Source organism: Muntiacus reevesi, chromosome 8 (assembly GCF_963930625.1).
Source record: "Muntiacus reevesi chromosome 8, mMunRee1.1, whole genome shotgun sequence".
In the NCBI taxonomy this organism is placed as follows: domain Eukaryota; kingdom Metazoa; phylum Chordata; class Mammalia; order Artiodactyla; family Cervidae; genus Muntiacus; species Muntiacus reevesi.
Genome location: NC_089256.1, coordinates 72,502,313 through 72,520,751, shown reverse-complemented (window position 1 = coordinate 72,520,751; position 18,439 = coordinate 72,502,313). Strand labels below are relative to the sequence as shown.

The window sequence follows — 18,439 nt, the reverse complement described above, 5'->3', positions numbered from 1 at the left end:
GATTATTACTATGTTGAAGGAAAGATCTGGGTGTATCCTTGCATCTAACAAATGAGGGGATAGTAAAACATCTTAGGAAGAGACAAAGATTACTTTCTAGAGCACATGGAAACATGGACTTGAGAGAGGGGTCTGATCCGCAACATCATGCAGCTTAGATGTCCAAATATAAAAGGAAGTGAAGAGTGGGAGGAAGAGATGAAGAAGGGGAAATGGGCAGAATGCAGAGATCTACCCTGAAAGAAGTGGTGAGCCCCATTCAGCCTTTATCCCAAGGGAGGTAGGAAGCAGATAGGACCCTGAACAATGGCAGGTGGTAGGGAAAGGTCTGCCTTGTAGGATGTTCAACCTGGAGCACTGTGGAGAATGGGATGGAAAAAACCAGGAAGCCAGGTGATGCAATAATTCAGGCAAGAAATGATGAGGAGCTGAACTAAAATCAGGGTTATGGGAACAAGCAGAGGGAAAGATCTGGTCCAGGGAGACCATTAGGAAGTAAAACAACAGCAGAGGGAGGAGTCAAGTTCAATTCCTCAGGTAGCTATACTTCCTCAGTTGAGTTCTCCATTTTCTGTAAAGCCGTCCCAAGGACTGCAGCCACATTCTTTGGAGGCTCTACTGAGGCTGGGGACACATCTACCAGGTCAAACTTACAGCCATGTGTTCTGGGAGAGCCTTAGGGGTCAACCATTACTGCAGGAGCTAGAAAACATGGACCAGGTCTCTTTGTTTTGGCCTACAGTTAACTTTAGCCCAGGCCACTTATATTCTGATATATACTGCAGGAAAGGATTTTTATCTCCTTCCAATCAAAAGCATCTATCTCCTTGCTAATCAAAATTCTTTTTAGATATCTATTCACTTCTGTACTTTTCCTAGAAATATTTGGTGAAGGCCTACAGCATAGTAAAAAGCAGAGACATTACTTTGCCAACAAAGTTCTGTCTAGTCAAAGGTATGGCTTTTCCAATAGTCATGTATGGATGTAAGAGATGGACCATAAAGAAAGCTGAGCACTGAAGAATTGATACTTTTGAACTGTGGTTTTGGAGAAGACTCTTGAGAGTCCCCTGGATGGCATGGAGATCAAACCAGTCAATCCTAAAGGAAATCAGTCCTGAATATTCATTGGAGGGACTGATGCTGAGGCTGAAGATCCAATACTTTAGCCACCTGATGTGAAGAACTGACTCATTGGAAAAGACCCTGATGCTGGGAAAGGTTGAAGGCAGGAGGAGAAGGGGATGACAGAGGATGAGATAGTTGGATGGCATCAGCGACTTAATGGACATCAGTTTAAGCAAGCTCCGGGAGTTGGTGATGGACAGGGGGGCCTGGCGTGCTGCAGTCCATTGGCTTGCAAAGAGTCTGACACAACTGAGCTACTGAACTGAACTGAACAGTGTGCTATGTTCTGGGAACAAATTCCCTGCCCTCAAGTAACCTATAATTTAGTGAAAGAGACAAACAAACAACGCCCCCCCCCCACACACACACAAAGTACACCATGGTGAGTACTGTGAAAGAAGTACTCACAGAAAAAGCAGAAGGTGGAGACCCTTAGGCCAAAGATGAGTTTAGGAGTGGGTGTCTTAAATCAGTTAGAGGTAAGAATGGCTTCTCAAAAAGAAAATCAGCCTCTAACAAAAAATAAATTCCCATTAAAAAATAATAGCTCAGGTATAAATAAGCAAAAATGCATCAAAAACATGCATAGTTAATAAGTGATACTTTTGAGTGCATGAAATGTGCCAGGAGCTATGGATCTTGTACTTTTCCCCCTCAGTTCATCCTCATACCAAACTTATGAGGTAGTAATACTTCCTTCACTTTACAGATGAAAAAGTTGAGGTTCAAAAAGGTTCAATATCGACAGTTGGCCCCAGGTCACACGGGAGCAGTAGAGCTAGAATTCACACCTGGGCGGTCTGAGTGCAGAGTTTCTAATTGGGATGCATCCCTGCCCTCCGCAGTTAGAGCTATTTCTCTACTGATGAGAATGGTGTTTAAGAAGTTTGTCCACTGTTCCACATCACAGTTGGGAATTCAACCCGGTTGGCTGAGCTCCAGTGTTTCTGCTCTTTTACACAGCCCTATCTTCAGGCTGAATGTATACTCTTTACCGAGAAAAAGAGTGAGAAAATACACTAGTAAAAAGAAACAGAAAGCTCTCTTCATTTTGTTCTCATGTCAGTTCTCTAAGGGATGAGCCAAGCCTTGCCTCCTGTCTAAATGCCCTTGTTCCACAGGGAACTCTGTCAGAGGTTATAAAGTCTGGCGCAGTTAAAAGGGGGCTGGTGGGGCTAACCTATCCCCACCCATCACCTACCTCATTGCCCAGAGTACTGAGAAAGCTGTCAGCCCTTGACAGGCAGTCATTCTCAATGAACGTTTGCTTTTAACTGCTATTATTGTGTGTACAAATTAAATACCTTTTTTTCTTCAAAAACTAGAAATGTGCAATTATTACATTGTTTATGAAAAAGTGGAAGGTTGGCCAAAATTTATGTTGAGATTCTTCAATATTTGTACCCCAGCATCCCAAAGGCTGATTAATTGTGGTGATAGAGATCCTATTACCATTGATAGCCACATCTCCAGTTCCCTCCTGTATAACTGAAAGATTTGGTCTCTTCCTCACCTAAAGGGGGCCCCAAGTCATTCTGGTGGGAATCTGGGGGGTCTTGCATAGTTTGCTGAAGTCCTTCCCCACTCAGACCTCTAGAATTTAGAGCCGTTACTTCTGCTCTCCTGGGTGAAAGCTGCTTTCGTGCCCCTTCTTGCTGTTTCCCTCCAAGATACAAATGAGCTGGGCTCCCTCCAAGCCTCCTTCTGCAAGAAGTCTGTCCTTTTCCATCAAAATTGTGAGTTACATTTCCCACACCTCTCCCTTACACCTTTCCAGCTGGGCCCTGAAGGAGCATTGCTGTGTCATGGGTTTCAGGAAGTCATTTGTGGAAAGAGTGCTTTCAGCATTTGCCCCCAATATTCTTCTCCACGAACCTTAGGCTGCAAAGAGATCCTAGGATTCCTCTCATGTTCTCCCCATTCCTCTTTCCCTCCAGGGGACCTGCACTGAGGAGACTCTTGCCCTCATGCTCACCAACTAGTCCAAAGTGGGGCATTACTCAAATTGGGAACCTAGCCCAAGTTCCCACTTGGGCTAGTTCACACTACTCAAGCTAGATGCTACCTGCTCTAATGAACATGGTCATATAAAAATTGTTGAGAAGATACTGAATTATCTCTAGTAGGAGTAAAGCTATCATGAGATGAGAAAATAAAGATAAAATACATGTATGTAGTGTGTGTGTGTAAATATGCATGCTCAGTCTCCCAGTCATTTTCAACCCTGTAACCTGCTATGCTCCTCTGTCCATGGAATTTTCCATGCAAGAACACTGGAGTGGGTAGCCTTTCCCTTCTCGAGGGGAATCTTCCCAACCCAGGAATCGTTCCTGGTTAGAATTCCCAACCCACATCTCCTGCATTGACAGGCAGATTCCTTACCCCTGTACTACCTGGGAAGCCCAGTTTATGCTAAGCATGTATAAATATATGTATACATAAAATCTAACTTGCAAACTTGCTGAAGAATTGCTCTTTTTCATTCAGGAAATGAACTCCAAGAAAGAAGCTTTCTCTTGCCTTGTTGGAGCCTTTGGGAAGCATAAGTAGACTGATGCAGAGAGGATGCCATGGTCCAGGTAGTCACAAAACCTGCAGGGTTGATGGTGGGACCCCCAATAGGCAGAACAGGAAGGCCACAAGTTCATCAATTACCCTGTAACCTGAGTAAGTCACTGAACCTCTGAGCCTTACATTTATTTTTATGCTAAAATGGGGATAATTTTATAGTCCTGACAGGGTTGTTTGGGTTCAACATATTTATCTATGTTTTGTAAACTGCAAGTGTCAAACATATTAGTTGTTACAATATTGCTTGCAAGGAAGAACTAGAACAAAAGTTTAGATGGAGGCAAGGGTGTCTTGTAGGTGATGCAGAGAGTTGTCTCTAAAGATTATGGGGGTTGCAAGCCTTAAAAAGGTACTTCAGGAAAGAGGAAAAAGTCCGGGGAGAGAAGTCTGAAAGAGATGAAAGGTGTCAAAGAGACTGTCTATCTAGACAGAGATTTTCTGAAGAGTCCTAAATGTTCTTGCAAACAGTCCATGGGCATCTCCAGCTTGATCTGAGTGGCAGTTCCTGTTGATACACTGCACAGAACTGAGGCCAGGAGCCTTGTAAGCCGAAATGCGGACCAAAAGCATAAGTCAGTGCCACTCAGACTTTAAGCCTGAGATGCCATGGGGTGTGTGTGTGTGTGTAGGTATGTGCGTGCTTGTCACACAGGTGCAGGCCTCAACCCCAAGTCCAAGCTGCACAAAACTGGCAACATGAGGCTCTGCAGTTGCCTTTCATTGAGCTCTTATTCATACTGCCAGGGAAATACCAAAAATTTCCTTTTGCAAGGGCCAGTGTGAACCTGGCAAGATACCCAGGACTGAGGAGATGGTCATGAGGTCTGGTAATGAAAACAAATTTTAAAATTATGTAAGATAGAAACTAAATATTCAAGGTAGCAGGTTTCATTCATTATAAGAATGTTTCTTTAAGATGAAACAATAAATGCTTCTGCTGATGTTTCTGGTTGAAGCACCAGGCCTCACCCAGGAAAGGATTTAAGAGTATGTGTGTGTGTGTTAGTCACTCAGCCCTGTCCGACTCTTTGAGACCCTATGGACTGAAGCCTGCCTGGCTCCTGTATCCATGTGAAGAATACTGGAGTGGGTTGCCATGCTCTCCTCCAGGGAATCTTCCCGACCCAGGGATTGAATCCACATCTCTTGTGTCTCCTGCATTGGCAGGAGGGTTCTTCACCACGAGTGCCACCTGGAATTCCTTGGTGGCTCAGATGGTAAAGAGTCTGCAAAGCAGGAACCCAGGTTTGATTCCCTGGGTCAGGAAGATCCCCTGGAGAAGGGAATGGCAACCCACTCCAGTATTCTTGCCTGGAGAATTCCATGGACAGAGGAGCCAGGTGGGCTACAGTTGATGGGGTTGCAAAGCGTTGGACAGGACTAAAGCATCTAGAGAGAGAACGCGCCACCTGGGAAGCCCTTTTAAGAGTGTAAAGTATGTTAATTGTATTGGTTTCAAAAGAGGGCAGAGGGCTTGCCCCACACTCAGACTCCAGGTACATCTGACTGGCAAGGCAACAGCTGTCATCTGGAAACCCCCATATGAGAATTGGTTTTGCCCCCAAATGAGGGACACCATCTTGACAGTCTTGAATTCCTTTGTTGGTGGTGTAACTAAGGAATTCCAGGTGAGCTTTCTCTCACAGTCGGAAAACAGACAAGGCAGAGAAAGAACAGTATAATCTCCATCCTTCCTTTCCTGCCTCACCTGGAGGACAATTTACTTTCTGTTGTGGAAAAACATTTCACATCCGCCTTAAGTGAGAATAAGGAAGAGTGGTTAGTGACAATAAAGAGTGCTCCTGCTTGAACGTCACCCTTTGTCATTTGGTCCCTATGTGTGGAGCAAAACCTCAGGTTTTAATATTAAAAAAAAAAGTCTTAAATGAAACCCTACAATATCTAATTTCCCCACCCCTGCTCCCAGGTTAGTTTACATTTTAAGGAAACATCAGGGTGAGTATAGTAGTAGTGGTGTTAGTCGCTCAGTCATGTCCAACTCTTTGGGACCCCACAGACTGTAGCCTGCCAAAGTCCTCTATCCATGGGATTCTCCAGGCAAGAATACTGGAGTGGGTTGCCATTTCCTTCTCCAGAGGATCTTCCCCTGACCCAGGGAAAGAACCCAGGTCTCCTGTGTTGCAGACAGATTCTTTACCATCTGAGCTACAATTCTGACAAAAGGAAAGAACCAACAGTGGTTTAATCTTAGGCACTCAGACGGGCAGTCTGAGAAACTTAGGGATGATTTCCCTGGCTCCTGTCACACCACAAGCAGCTCCCTGACACTCAAGACTGACCTCTGCACACATAGATGTATGTCTAGTGTGTAACAGGAAGTTTGCTTTGGCTGGTCTCAGAGGGATCCATTTGTCTAGGGAGTCTGCATGGCCAGTGAAGCCACTGCCTCCCTTGCCATCTTAGCAGCTTTAAGAGGGTGGAGTATTTTTCTTTGAGGCCAAGTTTGGCCCAGAGAACTTCCTCACTGAAATTTTCTGCCAGGTTGGGTTGCTTTTCTTGCATAAGTCCACCCCTTACTCTCACCCCATCCCCCTAGTTGCCTTTGGTCAAATTTCTGGAATTGTGGGCTATGTTTGTGGGGTTGGGTCTATTCCTTCTTGGTGCAGTGGATGCAAAGATATGCTTTCTCTTGGGTGAAATTTACAAGTACATTTTCCTCCTTGACAGGAACAAAGAGCCACAAATATTTCCTAAGGGGAGAAAAAAGCTTCCAGATGCAGGACTCCAAATAAATGTGAGGGTTTCCCCCCCACTTTTTCCTTTGGCATTTTTTAAGCTTAATAATTACACTGGACATTTTTAAACAGAAGAAGGCCCGCAGTTTTCTTCTCAACTTCACTGAAATTTCCAAGTTACAAATACATCCACCTCTCCCTTGCTTGGGCTCCAGGCCATTGATCTCTTTCTTAAGGCAGTCACCACAGATGTCTTGAGTTTCAACCCTGTGTAGAAACTGAAGAAGATAGAAGACCCCTTTTTCCTCTTATTCTCCTGAGCTCTGGTGACACAGAATAATCAAGGTGGGAGGGACACTTCTAAACTCTTGAACCATCAGTAAACTACTTTTAAATTATCTCCACTTAGAGGGTTACTGAAAAGAAAATTATAAATGTCAAGAAGACCTTTCAGCAAACTTTTACAATCTGTAGCATATTTCTATATTTTCTAAACTAATTAAAGCATTCTAATTGGTATCATTTTCTATTTTTAGTTTATAATCTAAAATTTTTCTCTTACCATGATCAGAATAATTGTGGGAGATACTTAACTCACATGTGGAAAATCATTATCACCCACAAGTTTTTTTAAAAGGTTTTTGAAGAAATAAGGTACTTATATTTGATTAGAAAAACAGCTCTCTTTTTAAGTGTTGACAAAGAATGCACTAAGTCCTAAGAAATCATTTTGGTTATATGTCTTACATTTACTTATAAGCAATCATGGAGACATTTAATGCAGCTAAATGACTTTAAAGAAGACTGAGCACCAAAAAATTGCTGCTTTCAAACTGTGGTGCTGGGAAGACTCTTGAGAGTCCCTTGGACTGCAAGGAGAGCAAACCAGTCCATCCTAAAGGAGATCAACCCTGAATATTCATTAGAAGGACAAATGCTGAAGCTGAAGCTCCAATACTTTGGCCATCTGATGTGAAGAGCTGACTCTTTGGAAAAGACCCTGATGCTGGGAAAGATTGAGGGCAGCAAGAGAAGGAGATGACAATTGGACAAAATGCGTGGATGGCATCACTGACTCAATGGACATGAGTTAGAGCAAACTCCAGGAGATGGTGAAGGACATGGAAGCCTGTCATGCTGCAGTCCACGGGGTCACAAAGAGTCAGACATGGTTTAGCAACTGAACCACCACAACAAATGGCTTTAGCTAGTTTTTATTCTGACAGGAATGAAATTAAAGTGCCTAGGAATCAGATTCTGCTTTGGGAGATCTGGGGCTAGAGAAATATTCCACATCTCTAATAACAAATTCTCAGGAGATGCAGATGCTGCAGGCCCGTGGAGATGAGAGGATGTAGAGCACAGTACATCTTCCTATCCCTAAGCTGCCACTCAAGGGTGAAATACATATGTGGACACAGCTATCATATGGCCTCAGGAATACTGGGGAATGGACTGCTCCCTCCAGAGGTTCCCTTGGTATGTTTTACAGTGGAGTGAAAAGTGGTTTAATCTATGCTATTAAAAAAATAAGTGAATCCCTTCTAAATTCTAAGCCCTAGGCTAGTCACTGTCTAACATAATATTGCATAATACTGCATAATATAAAATATAATGACCTTATTAAATTTGACATCTGTACTCTGATTATCACCTCTTTCAAGGCTAAAGAATTCTCTATTGCTACTTCCCACCCTTCCAGCACTTTTTATTTTGAAAGCTTTCAAATCTATAGAAACACTGAAAGTGTAAAATAACTAACAAATTTAGACCTAGATTTACCAACCTTTCACATGCTTCTATACTCTCTTTCTGTCTGTGCACACGCATCTATATACAATTAAATATACATTGAGCTTATTTTAATCTTTGTGGTCAAACAGACAATAAGTTGCAGATCTCAGTTGCTCTTTTTCATGTTGTTATTGTTTGTCTCCACGACTGGCCCAGCTACAAGATGATGTTAGACTAGAGCTCAGTGGGTGCAAGAAGCAAGAATGGCGTGGAGTTTCCCAGACTTCCTGGGATCAGGTTTACAGAGGAGGAAGCAGACAGTAGAAACCTTTGTTTCACCTTCAGAAATCTTCAGTAGGTCACCCTTAAATTCTGTCCATTTATCCCACTCTCCACCATCTTTAAGGAGATAGAAAATAATTGTGCTGAAGACTGCCAGAAATAAGCACTCTAACATGGAAGCAGAGAATAACTAATTTTGCTAAACCAAACTCACTTTCTCTGTGAGTTCACGTTTCACTAATGAATTTTTTCATCTATTGCTAGGAAAAACAGAGAATCAGTCTTATTCCAATGTGATTAATAGATTCTGCAAATATTTTTGCAATATTACAAAAGGGATTTATTCATGCTTGTTTCATCTTTATGTACCTTCATCTTTTTATTTCAAAATAGCCAGAAATTAGCCCTTCTGAGAAGGTCTCTACATTATTTCTAAGGGTTTCCCAGAGAACTACCCCATGTATTTTCCTGACCACGTCTAACTGGTACTTCCAGTCTAGGCTCCCCACCTTGCCATCACACCACTGCCTCTGTGGCTAACAACCTGAGGACGAACCCCCCCCCCCCCCAACCCCAGTGATACTCTTACCACCAACCCTTGCTCAGTATCGTGCACAGCACAAGCGCACTCGCTCTCTGTTTCCTGGTATCTCTCTCTCGTATTTCTGAGGTGCTCTCATCCTGGCTCTTCAGTGTCTGACAGCACAAATGAGACTAGTCGTGGTTCTCACAGAGAAGCTAGGAAAGGTTTGGGGCTCATAGGAATGCAACACAAATAATAAGTACATTTTGGACAACAACTGCTAGGTCTGCTGGTGTTCAGACTCAGGGACCCATATCCTACCTTAGCATCTGCAGCTCCCTGAGATTCCCGTGTGGTTTGGAACAAATAAACCCCCACCAGGGGAAATCCAAGCTCAGTTGCCCTTCAGTCCCATGAGAGGAGGGTGCTTCCCTGCAAGTCTTGCCTGTCATCCTGTCTCAGGACTGGCCTCACTCCAGGATGCATTGCAGTGGGTTGGATAACTCTCCTCAGAATAACAGCATCCTATTCCTGGGTGTGGACTGGCTCCTTGGCCCAGTAACTCAATGACAAGAGTTACCAGGATATTTCTCCAAGTCCATATTAAATCTTTTTCATGTTTTTGTTTTCTCCAGCATGAGATTAGGTCTGCTTAGCCTTCCTGGCATGGTCCAATCTTGCTTCCATATCTCTAGCCATTGCCAAATAAGAAAATAATAATTTATGAATAAACATTTATTTTTCAGACATAAAAGAGTCCACCTTCAGCTATTGGTTTTTTAAAAAATCTCAAATACGCAGGGTAGAGCTTTATCCAATTTACACTCCAGAGCAGAGTATTTAATTACCCCTGCTCAAGTGCTTGGGGCTTCCCAAGGGTAAAGAACCCGCCTGCCAATGCAGAAGATGCCAGAGATGCAGGTTAGATCCCTGGGTTGGGAAGATCCCTTGGAGGAGGAAATGGCAACCCACTCCACTATTCTTGCCTAGAGAAGCCCATGGACAGAGGAGACTGGTATGCTACAGTCCAGAGCATTGCAAAGAGTCAGACACTACTGAAGCAACTTAGTACACGTACACGCTCAAGCACTGTATGGGGGTTATCTCCTGCATTCAGTTCTTCCACAAGGGCAAAAATTGCTTGAGTAAAAACAATCACAATATCTAGTTTCCACCCAATAATGCAGAAACCACATGCCACCTCCAAAGCAGCAGCTTAGTTACTCCACTGTTCTCTCTGAGCTCCTTGTTGCACTTACATGAAGTCACTCCAGTTCTCTATAACATTCTATAGTGGTTGCTTCTTAAATTTCACTAGTCAGAACTGGTATATGGCCATAGATTCTGTATCTCAGAATGGATTTTAAAGGTACTTTAATGTGTTTAAAGAAACACATTTTTAATTTTTTTTTAATTGTGGTAAAAGTCGCATAGTATAAACCATACTATTTTAACCATATTTTACTGTACAGTTCAGTAGCACTAAGTACATTCACACTGTTGTGCAGCTTTTACCATCATCCATCTCTTGAATTTTCCATCTTCCTAAATTGAAACTTATTTCCCATCAAACTTTTAAGTCCTCGTTCCCCCTCTGCACTCCCCCTCACCCCTCTGCCCCTGGCATCTACCAGTATACTTTCTGACTCTATGATTTTGACTCTTCTAGGTACCTCATATAAGTGTAATGAAACAGTATTACAATATATATTGGAATGCATTTTTAAGGTTAACTTACTTCCTATGAACAGGTTGTACCTTTCTTTTTTGCCGCCCCCCCCGAAGCTCTCACTAGTTATCTATTTTATACACAGTAATGTGTTTATGTCCATTCCAATCTCCCAGTTCATCCCACCCCCCACCCCGCCCCCAGTGTCCATACGATTGTCCTCTATGTCTGTGTCCCTACTACTGCTTTGCAAAGAGGTTCGTCTGCACCATTTTTCTAAATTCCACATATATTTTACTCAAAATGGATTAAAGACCTAAAAGTAAGGCTGAGCACATTAAAACTCTTAGAGGAAAACATAAGCAGAACACTCTTTGATATAAATCACAGCAAGATCCTTTTTGACCCACCTCCTAAAGTAATGAAAATAAAAACAAAAGTAAACAAATGGGACCTAATTAAACTTAAAAGTATTCACATAGCAAATAAAGCCATAAACAAGACAAGAAGACAACCCTCAGAATGGGAGAAAATATTTACAAACACATTTTGAGTAAAATGCTGTTTGTTTTTGTTTAAAAAAAAATCACAAAGAGGCCAAATAGTTAATTAACAGCAATGACAAAAATCTCAGACAGTTTCTTTAACATAGAAACATTTTAAGAATAGAAATTAAAAATATTTCACACATAAAAAACTGTTCTGATGATATAGAGTTTGAAACTTCTAAAACATGAAAACTGAAACTTTTAGCTTACAATTTGGAATCCCATTGAGACAAAAATAGACAAACTTTGAAGAGGATCAGATCCTTTTATATTGGATTTTTGCATATTTCTAGAAGAAAGCAACACTAAAATTCCAGCTACTTCCTTATTAATAAAAATTTATGTGAATATAATGGTGTAATTCCACCTTGACGATGCTTTCTTTTCAGCTGACTTGATCAACACGATGGTGTGGTGGTTTATAAATTTGTGATAAAGTAGGACAATTTATTTATGAATGGCTTAACAACAGCTGCTTGGCTGAATGTTTTTAGAATTCATTGAGTTCCACTAAATGGAAAGAAGTGTTTTTATTTTGTTTATCATGGCCAAACCAGTCATCTAGTGTTTCTAAGACAGCTGTCATCATCTGTTGGCCAGAACTCCAGCCTTTATCTGTGAAAGAGGACACTAGCTCAGTCATTTTCAGCTAATTGGCAGTAAGCAACTGGTCAAGGCTGGAAAGTGTAGATGCTTATGAAGCAATATCTTTAAATTCTAAGTTGCAATCCACTAATGGTCATGAAATCAATTTAGTGGATTGCATCTGACATTTTTTAAAAAGTGCATTAGAATAAAAAATACTGTGGCATTGTTGTTGATTAGTCACTAAGTCATGTCTGACTCTGCAAACCCATGAACTGTATGTAGCCCACCAGACTCCTCTGTCCATGGGTTTTTCCCAGGAAGAATATTGGGGTGGGTTGCCATTTCCTTCTCTAAGGGATCTTCCTGAGCCAGAGATTGAACCTGTGTCTCCTGTTTAGCAAATGAATTCTTTACCACTGAGCTACCGGGGAAGCCAAAAAATACCATAAACAACTATAAACATAGTAAAAGTAAGCGTGGTTTTGTGATATTTTAAAGTTTCATTTGTATATTTTCCCAATCATATATAAACTGTTGCATGCTAAGTCACTTCAATCATGGCTGATTCTTTGTGACCCCATGGACTGTAGCCCGTCAGACTCCTCTGTCCATGAGATTCTCCAGGCAAGAATGCTAGAGTGGATTGCCATGTCCTCCTCCAGGGAATCTTCTCAACTCAGGGATCAAACCAGCCTCTCTTATATCTCCTGCATTGGCAGGCAGGTTCTCTACCACTATCACCACCTGGGAAACCCATATATTTATGATCATATATAAACCATTATGTATGTATATACCTACACACCATAGTTACTTTGGACAATGTATTTCTTATGGTATGTTATAGTCAAAATAATTAAAAAGTCATGGCTCTAATGGCAGTTGGGGAAACCAGAGCCATTAAATCTTCTCTTAATAATGGAAAGAAAGCATTTTAAATATATAACAACAATCCCCTTTGTTCAGCCTTGGATTGTCTTCCCAATACATTGCTTTCTTCAACAGACCATGAAAATCTCACAAAGGAACTCTGCCTGCAAAACTATGATGTCAACATCCCCAAATGCAGCATATCCCAACACTTTTATCCCTAGGACACAAGATAAAAACGATACTCACATATATCTGAACCATATCCTTGACCATACCTCGATTTCAGGGCTGTGGTAGAGATAAGATAAGGCCTTGATTAGAGGAGATTCCTTGAGAGCTGTCTATAGCTTCATCTCTTTTTCTCATTCAAAAAAGCACAAGGAGATAGAAACTAGTGATGGTGGTGGGGATAAACTTGGATAAAATCTAGTACTTTCTAAGAAAAAAAAGAGCAAATCATTTACAAAGTTTAATATATAATAGCTCTTATTAATAACAACCATTTGAGGCATACCTCAAACCGTGTCATTGAAACAGTGTAGTAGAGAATTGCTGTAGAGAGTTGAAAGTATATTCAGATCTCTCTCTCTCTAACTTTTCAAGAACTGCACAGTTGTCCACACAACTGGCCGATTTAGTGTCTTTTGTGGGTGACATCCAAGTACCCAAGAAGTAAGACCTAAGAGCTGATTTTAAAAGTTCCTGAAAGATCATCATCAATGTGAATGATTTTCCTTAAGGATCTCTTCTTTTTTTGAATTAAGATCAGTTATGGAACATACTCATCTTCTTCCCTGTTCTCTGCCCTCTTTAGGCTTAGGGCTTTGGATAAAGAACATGTTTGGGGTTTGAACATTTGGAGGTGATAGAAATGCAAATTGCAGATCATGATGGGTGAAAAATTCCTGTATTTCAGAACTCAAAACTTCATTTGTCTTTGATGGGAAATGGAAATTCAGGGAATTGAAGGGACTTGCCAAAAGTCATGCAGCTTACTAATGGCAAAGACAGGGGAAGCCTCCTGGCTCTGAGATTTACCCCACTGTAGTAGCATTTCTCTGGGAATGGATTACCCTCTAGCCTATATGACTTACTCTTCCAAATGATAGCAGTTATGTCTCTCAGTGTGAGGAATGTCAGGCCTGGTGACTATTATGGGGGAAGAGATTACAAGGGAAAATTGTTGAGATACTAAGAAAGTGCTCTTTAGTCTGTTCATTTAACCAACCATTATTTAAGTCACAGGCACATAGGATACAAAAATCGACAAGATCCATCCTACCCTCACATTGTGGTTCAGTCACTGAGTCATGTCCAACTCTTTGCAACCCCATGGACTGCAGCACGCCAGGCTTCCCTGTCCTTCACTACCTCCTGGAATTTGCTCAAACTCAAGTCCATTGGGTCAGTGATGCCATCCAATTATCTTATCCTCTGTCGCCTCCTTCTCCTCCTGCCTTCAATCTTTCCCAGCATCAAGGTCTTTTCCAATGAATCAGCTCTTCACATCAGGTGGCCAAAGTATTAGAGCTTCAGCTTTAGCATTCATCCTTCCAATGAATATTCAGGACTGCTCTCCTTTAGGATTGCCTGGTTTAATCTCCTTGCTGTCCAGGGACTCTCAGAAGTCTTCTTCAGCACCAAAGTTTGAAAGCCTCAATTCTTTGGCACTCAACCTTCTTTATGATCCCACTCTCATGTCCATACAGGAACTGGAAAAACCATAGCTTTGACTATTTGGACCTTTGTCGGCAAAGTGATGTCTCTGCTTTTTATTGCGCTGTCTAGGTTTATCCTAGTTTTTCTTGCAAGGAGCTAGTGTCTTTTAATTTCATGGATGTAGTCACTGTTTGCAGTGATTTTGGAGGCCAAGAATATGAAATCTGTCACTGTTTCCATTTTTTCCCCATCTATTTGCCATGAAGTGATGAGTCGGACATGACTGAGTGACTGAACTGAACCGAACTGATGAGACCAGATGCCATAATCTTAGTTTTTTGAATGTTGCGTTTTAAGTCAACTTTTTTTGCCTTCCTCTTTCGCCTTCATCAAGAGGCTCCTTAGTTCCTCTTCGCTTTCTGCCATTACTCTCACAGTGTGGCACAGAAAAAGGTCATAATGGTGGCATAAACCAGTGCCACATGTAAAGAGGAGCAGTAATTAGTTTTGCCTGGAGCTCCTGCTGGTATCAGGATGTGTGGTGTTGGGGGCTCATCCAGGAACCAGGTCAGCTGTGAAGATAACCACTATGTCAGCTGTCTGTTTGAGAGGCCAGGTGGTCTAGTGAAAGATTCTCAATCTTTAATGTGGGATTCCTTCTAGAATGCATACTGTGATTCAGTAGGCAGATGGGTGGAGCCTGAGATTCCATTTCTAAGTAGATCCAGGTGATTCCATGCTGTTTTTCCCCAGACCACACTGTGAGGAGCATAGGTCTAGTAAAATGAATAAGCATTTTGCATTAAAGAAAAGTGAGTCTTCATCCCAACACTGTCCCCTGTAGCTGGTTATCTTTGAGTATATTACTGAGACTAGTCTTTCTTATTTGTAAAAAACAGCCATAGTGTTATATACTGTACAGCTTACAGACTGCATGAGAATATAAGCATACTGCTCAAGACAAAGCAAAAGCTCATTTTAAATTAGTTCTTTTTTTGCACATATATATTTTGAATACACAATAAGCAATTGCCTTAGAAATATTTGGCTACAAAGAACAAAATTCACTTAGAAAAGCCCTCGCATATGAATCCACTCAAAGACTCATGACCCTTTTTTAAAGTACATATTCCTGATATGTATTTGTTTTTGCAGCAAATTAAGACATTAAGATTTTCCCTGAAGCAATAACAAAACAATGACCAAGTCAGATAAGAATACAGGAAGTATTACGCTTAGTCCCATAACCTAACCACTAACCTACTCAACCTTGTCCTTAATGAAGTAGCATAATTTATGGGTGAAACATGGGAAATTTTGGAACTTCCCAATATAATTAAGGGAAAAGCCTCTGTAATAATGAGATTTTATAAGCCAAAACTCTCTTTAATGTACTTAGGAATAGATAATCTGAAATAAAGAGTAATTGTACTTGTTTAGGAAATTAGTGTTTCTTCACTCCTTTATCAAGTTCTTTAAGCCTCAGAAAAACTGAGTCAGGAAGGTCATATACCTTCATGTCTGTTCTACAAATGAGGAGATTGAGGCCCAGAGAGGTGAAGTGACTGACACACTCATATTGCAAATTAAATAACAAAAAGCCCTGGCCCAGATGGTTTACCTCCAAGCAATCTGTTTTGTTTTGCCAAGGATGGGAGGTGAGAGTGGGAGGGAGGTGGGAGTGAGAGGCTGGCAGTTTGTGTTGGGGGTGGATAGTGGGCAGCAAAGAGGTCCTGGGAGTGGAGTGCTTCTTTGCCTCTGGGTGACTGTGGCTTCAAAGATTTACTGCCTGTGTTGTCAGGGATATTTGTTGCGCTAGAGTTAAGTAAATCACACTGAAGAGGGAACAAAATCATTTTAAAAACATAAGATTTTTAAATGTTTTGGCAAATTCACAAGTTGCAGTTTTGGGATTCACCCAAGTTTTTTTCCTGATTTCAATACACTTTCTTTTTGACTTCACATTTCTTTCCTGTTTTCTCTATTTTTTTTTTCTGATAAAATTCCAATTTAAGGGAGTTGGCAAATTATTAAAACACGTATGAAATTCAGATTTCCTTTTTTTCTGTATATATTTCAATATTTTTTTAATATCTGGGGGCTTAGTTATTTTAATGAAGAACATTTAAGTAATGGGATTAGCACTTTACATTTTAAGTAGAATTGCTGTTTTGTACACTATGACAAGTCTTAGTGATTCTTTTTTTCCTCCAGGTTATATTCATGTCCTGCTGAAAGTTGAACTAAATTGGAAGAAAGTGTAAGCAATACTTTAGAAAACTTAATAGCATATACTTTTAGAAGATAATCTATTTATTTAACATCTTACTCCCCAGGGATCTTTAATCATTACTTCTAGGCTCAGTGGTCATAGATGTTTATTCAAATGACAAAGAAAAAGATTCATTCACCAAATGCTCTTTTTAAATGTTCACTAGGTACAGCTGAAAACATGATATGGAAGGTCTTGCCTTTCAAGAAGCTGGCATGTCTATACTTCCTCAAATATTTTCTGACCATGAAATAGTCTATTTAGTATTTGTGGGTGTTTTATTGTATTTTTTTTTTTTACTTAAAACTTTTTTTTTTCATTTATTTTTATTAGTTGGAGGCTAATTACTTTACAATATTGCAGTGGTTTTTCCCATACATTGACATGAATCAGCCATGGATTTACATGTGTTCCCCGTCCTGAACCCCCCTCCCATTTTCCTCCCCATCCCATCCCTCTGGGTCATCCCAGTGCACCAGCCCTGAGCACTTGTCTCATGCATCCAACCTGGACTAGCGATCTATTTCACATTTGTTAATTTGCATGTTTCGATGCTGTTCTCTCAGATCATCCCACCCTCGCCTTCTATTTTTTAAAAAATTGTTTTGGAAGATTCAGAGTAGAAAGACTCTGAGCCTACCTCCTTTCAAGGGCACACCAAAATTACTATTTACAGAGAAACTATTGATGATAATGACCTGAAAACTAGCAGAAAAAATTTTCCACAACTAAAGATATAAAGAAGAAGCCAAAATGAGAGGGTTTGAATGAGCAGAAGTGTGGTATAATAAAAAAAAAGTTTAGTGATTGATTACACCATGGTGAATGTCTATCCTTCAATATGTATTAAATTCCTTGAAGGCAGGAACCACATCTCAGCCATCCTTTTATGTTTCCTTAATGACCAGCTGAGTGATTTGCTTAGAAAAAGCATTCAATAAACATTTGTGAATTCCAGTTTTTGGATGGAACTGTCCAGAGAGTTTGATGAACTGACTGCATTAAGTAAGAATTTATTAGATAAACAGATATTTTTCATCCAAAATTCTCTGCTGTTTCTCAGGATTAAATATGAGCCTGGGATGAATAGCTAATCAATCTCTTTGAAAGCATATAACTAGTTCTCGCCTAGATTTAAAGAGGAAAAAAAAATTGGACTTTTTTTTTTCCCTAGTAATGATATCTCTGGCCCTAGTCAATACTTCATGGCTGTTACAAACAAACAAAACCTGATCAACAATATGTAGGTGCCTATAGGCCAGCACATGCCAAAGCTCATATCCCAAATAGGTTATATGTCATTAGGTTGGGTTTATATAAGCAATAATATTTAGGAATTCTCTTTAATCACAAATAACACTCACTTGGTGGAGTGAGTGCTTAAGTGAACTTACCATTCTCAAGAACATCAAATATGTAGAAAATCAAAAGGTATAACTTCCCTTACAAAAACAACTAACTGTCTCTGTGGAAGCTTGTGATTCACTACTATCCTAAATATGAAGGCAGCAGCCCAATATTTCTATTTCTTCCAAGACCTATAAGGACCCAACAAAGGATATCATTTCTTAAAACAAGTAATATTAGGATCACACTTTATAACAGTACAATCAACATTTTTTTTTTTGCTCAGCATATTTCCCATCTATTTTGTCACCAATGCTCAAATAATTTTAATATTTAAACTGGATTATCAGGCTCCCAATAAAGTGTAAGTAACAAAACAGGCTCTTTTGGCTTGCCATTTGTGTTGAAGACTCAGTTCAGTCAGTCAGTTCAGTTGTTCAGTCGTGTCTGACTCTTTGCGGCCCCACGGACTGCAGCATACCAGGCTTCCCTGTCCATCACCAACTCCTGGAACTTACTCAAACTCAGGTCCATTGAGTCGGTGATGCC

At 40.6% G+C, this 18,439-nt stretch overlaps 1 long non-coding RNA gene across 1 annotated transcript in view; it reads right to left on the bottom strand.

Moving 5' to 3' along the window:
• The window catches only part of LOC136173233 (uncharacterized), a 52,003-nt gene that overhangs the window by 16,133 nt on the left and 17,431 nt on the right, over positions 1 to 18,439 (bottom strand). The window contains exon 2 of the long non-coding RNA XR_010664192.1: positions 12,859 to 12,900. This is a non-coding gene — a long non-coding RNA (uncharacterized lncRNA). The remainder of the gene's footprint in view (positions 1 to 12,858; positions 12,901 to 18,439) is intronic.